This window comes from Calypte anna, unplaced genomic scaffold (genome assembly GCF_003957555.1).
Source record: "Calypte anna isolate BGI_N300 unplaced genomic scaffold, bCalAnn1_v1.p scaffold_72_arrow_ctg1, whole genome shotgun sequence".
Classification (NCBI taxonomy): Eukaryota; Metazoa; Chordata; class Aves; order Apodiformes; family Trochilidae; genus Calypte; species Calypte anna.
In genome coordinates this window covers 438,820-443,691 of record NW_022045526.1, presented here as the reverse complement: position 1 = coordinate 443,691, position 4,872 = coordinate 438,820, and positions in this window count along the sequence as shown.

The following is a 4,872-nucleotide window of genomic DNA, read 5'->3' as shown; positions in this document are numbered from 1 at the left end:
CGAGATTTCCGTCATGGCTTGGACCCCAACACCACCTTGTAATATTCCAAAACATAGCCGCATCGCGCAAATTGTGTTGATATACGGTGCAGCTGATTTAGTTGCTCATTCATCCAATCAGAGAACAGGAGCCTTTGGCTCAACGGGAGCTCCACAAATTTTTTGGTCTCATCTTATTGGCGAAGATAGACCACTTATTACGTGTCATGTTTCTTATAATTCTCAACAAATTACTATCACAGGTTTAATAGATACGGGAGCAGATGTTACAGTTCTTTCCAAATCTAAATGGCCACCAAATTGGTCCTTAGTGCCTACTCCGTCAGCACTGGCGGGAATAGGTGGCACGGGTACCAGTTTTCAAAGTCAATTTCATGTTCAAATCAAAAATCCCCAAGGGCAAACAGCAACAGTTAAACCATTTGTCTGTCCGGTCCCAATTAACCTTTGGGGTCGGGATGTTTTATCACAATGGGGAATGCGACTAGAGACTCCTTTTTAGTAATGGCCACTGACGTAAGGCACAGAGTACCCAAAATTACATGGAAAACAGAAGACCCTGTGTGGGTCAATCAGTGGCCATTGCCAGAGGAGAAACTCTGTGCTTTGAAAACTTTAGTTCAAGAACAGCTCCAGAAAGGGCATATAGTGCCTACTTTCAGTCCCTGGAATACTCCTATTTTTGTTATACAGAAAAAGAATGGCACTTGGCGTCTCTTACATGATCTTAGGCGGGTAAATGCTGTTATGGAACCGATGGGTGCATTACAACCAGGTTTACCTTCACCAACAATGATACCTCGAGAATGGGCAATGATTGTTATTGATCTTAAGGATTGCTTTTTTAACATCCCGCTGCATCCGTCAGATGCTCCTAAATTTGCTTTCTCGGTACCTGCTATTAATATGACAGAACCTCTCTCTAGGTATCATTGGACAGTTCTCCCACAAGGAATGAAAAATAGCCCTACCATATGTCAATGGTATGTTGCTCAGGTATTAGCTCCAGTACGGGAACAATTTCCCCGAGCCTTGATTTATCACTATATGGATGATATTTTACTCGCTGCTGAAAAAGAGGGGGAATTATCATTATTATTCGAAGAAATGACAACTGCTTTAAACCAGGCAGGCCTAAAAATATCCCCAGAGAAAGTTCAAAAACAGGAGCCATGGAAATACCTAGGCTGGCGAATTTCCAGACAGAAAATCTCGCCTCAGCAGATCACTACCGCTGCTAAAGTAACTACTCTTAATGATCTTCAAAAACTATTAGGCACCATAAATTGGCTGCGTCCTTTGTTAGGGATATCGAATTCGGATCTAGCTCCTTTGTTTGACTTGTTAAAAGGTGATACTGATCTCAATGCCCCGCGAGTCTTGACCACCGAGGCAGTGGCAGCCCTAGAAAAAGTCGCTCAGACTTTAATGGCTAAACAAGCAGCAAGATGGGACCCACAACTCCCCCTTGCATTAGCTATAATTCCAGATGGGAAAAAATTTATGGGACTACTTTTCCAATGGGATGAATCATTTTCTTATCCACTTCTTATATTAGAATGGATTTTTCTTCCTTATCAATCTACAAAGACAATCCTCCGTCAAGTAGAAATGATCTCTGAAATCATTATTAAGGCTAGAAATAGAGGAATTACGTTAACGGCAGAGATCTTACTCATGTTTATGTCCCCTTTACTGAATTTTACCTTAAATTTTATAATTCAACATGAGGTATTGTTTCAAATTGCAATTCTTGATTTCCCGGGAAAAATTTCAAACCATTTTCCTCCTTCCAAACTGTTGCATGCTTCTCTACCGCTTGTTGAATGCCCAAAAATATCTGCAGCGCCCCTTTCCGCTTTAACGGTTTTTACTGATGGTTCTGCAGCCACCCACAAGGCTGTGGTGACTTGGCTTAATGATTCACAGGAGTGGGTTTCCGATATCACGTTTCACCCAGGATCTTCGCAAATTGTCGAACCTGCTGCGGTCGTTAGAGCATTCCAATTGTTTTCAGACCAAGCAATTAATTTGGTCACTGACTCTGCTTATGTTGCAGGAATTTGAAAAAAGGGCTGAACATTCTGCGCTGAAAAATTTAACACATCCCCTTCTATACCCTTTGTTGTTACAGCTAATTTCGCTACTTGATGCTAGGAAATATCCGTATTTCGTTTTGCATATACGCTCTCATACCTCATTACCAGGTTTTCTTACACAAGGTAATCGTCAAGCAGATCTCCTCACACTTAATGTTAATGTCCTTCCAAACATTTTTGAACAGGCTCGTATACACCATTCCTTTTTTCGTACGAATTTGCGTGGTCTAAAGAGACAATTTAATCTCAGTACCCAGCAGGCGGCTGATATAATTTCTGCCTGTCCTGATTGTCAGCAATCCTCCTTATCTTCTAACTCCTTGGGCACTCTTCCTAGGGGACTACAAAGTTTAGAACTTTGGCAAACGGATGTTACACACTTTCCTGAATTCGGTCAACAAAAGTTTATCCATGTTTCCATTGATACCTTTTCAGGTGCTATTTATGCATCTTGTCATATGGGGGAGAAAGCAAAAGACGTTCAGCGTCACTTTTTAAAGGCATTTGCCTCGTTAGGAATTCCTAAGCAGATAAAAACAGATAATGGCCCTGCATATACTTCACGTTCTCTACAATCTTTTTTTACTGACTGGGGAATTACACATATTACGGGTATCCCTTACTCTCCTACTGGTCAAGCAATTGTGGAACGAGCCCACCATACCTTAAAAACTATATTACAGAAACAGAAAGGAGGAGTTGGAGCATTGTCAATACCTGAAGAAAGACTGCTCAAGGCTATATATACTTTTAATTTTTTAAATTGTTATACTTCAGATGTGCCTCCCATTGCTAAACACTTTACTAGTAATAATCTTTTTCAATTCCAGGAAAAACCTCCAGTCCTTATTAAAGATATGGAAACGGGACAAATTAAAGGCCCATATTCACTCATAACATGGGGGAGGGGTTATGCTTGTGTTTCCACAGATCAAGGACCTAGATGGATTCCAGCGAAAAATGTTCGACCCTACAGGCTACGAGCCGCGCAGGACTAATAATTCCTGTTATTACTGTTTCACCTGTAGTAACTTTTACGCTACCTAAAGAAAATATGTGGCTCACTTTATTATAATTATACCTCTAAAAATGTATCTAAATCCACTAACAAACTTTTATTGCTTCCCCCGGGCTTGTTTTTTTTATAGACCATGGCCTGAAAGTTGCTGAGGAGAATGAGAACTGCTCCTCGTACAGAGAACACAGAGTCAAAAAAAAAAAAAAAAAAAAAAGTGTGTGTGCCTTTGTTATTTATAGGCTTGGAATTTTGTCTGTAAATAATTTTATTTGGCTTTTTAGGCTTTAATTTGGCAACCATGGAGGAAACTAGGACTCCACCGTGCTGTGATCCGGGAGGGGTCTGGGGACGCTTTTGGGGCCCCCCGACCAATCTTTGTCGGATAAGCCTCCTCTACCCCCTTGGTTCTATGCGCCAGTGGACATCTGAACTTCCTCATACTAAAAAGTTATTTAAGTCCTTCCACTGCAGTGTGAAATGTGCTTTTCGTATTGTATTGATAACAGGATTTGTTAATGTTGTAATTCATGTGATCGTTTATATGTTGACTAAGGGATCCCTCGTCTATATGTTGATTGTTGATTGTACTATTCCGTTGTACTGCTCTTTTATTGTTAGCTTTTAGGTCATGTTTGTGAAGATTTTAATGGAATGTGTTGTATGAATCTTTCTGATCACTCTCAATCTATACATGCTGCAATACAATCACTTAAAGAAGGGATTACACATTTGCAGTCACGGGATAACTGGGACTGGTTTGATAATCTTTTCTCAGGATGGGGTTTAACAGGATGGTTGCGAAGTTTAGTTAAGACTGTTTGTTATGCTTTATTTGCTTTTTTGCTTTTTTTATTCTTGCTGCCCTGCATTTTACAATGCTTTCAGCGGATGTTCGATCGTTCTATGAACCGGGTTTATCTTGTCCAATCGGAAGGGGGAATTGAGACAGCACAGTCTCGCACTGATAGCAGTGAACAGTTGTTAATGAAACAATTTCACCACAAGCCTTGGGCTATCAGTAAGAACAGGGCTACTTAATGCATACTTTGTAACCGCAGGAACAAAGCCTTGGGACATCAAAGGTTAAGGAGTAAACAAGGCGATGGGATTAGGGGACCTGGTTAAGGAGCATGGCGCTGTTACAAACATTCGCGAAGATGCTTGAATGTGATAAACAAGCTTTGTACGTTAACTGTTTTGTAGCCAATCAAGTTAAAACTCGTGTAACAAGATGTAGAGACTTCTGGTATAAATATAGCCTTCTGATTCAATAAAGAGAGACAATTCGTTTGTATCAAACTGTGTCTCCGTCTCGCACTGCGACAGGTCCGCTTGTCGATTTCCCTGGAACTCTTTTCCTGGATTGTTCCGATGTCCTTTGACGTGCATCACCGCAACTGCCGATGGTTTGTAAATCGCTTCCAGTAACGATTATCTCTTCCCTGTGTTTGATTGACGACCTCTGCGAATTAAGAAGTCCCCGCTCCTCCCACAGAGCCTCATGCACATGTACTACTCCAAATGCATATTTGGAATCAGTCCATATGTTAACTTTCTTCCCTTGACTCAATACCAGGGCTCTTATCAGGGCCCAAATCTCTGCTTTCTGCGCTGACGTGCCCGGGGGCAATTCTTTTGCTTCCACTATCTGCTGCAAGGTAACCACTGCATACCCTGCATACCTGGTACCTTTTTCCACAAAGCTGGACCCGTCCGTGAACAATTCCCAATCAGGGTCCGGCAGTGGCTCATCCT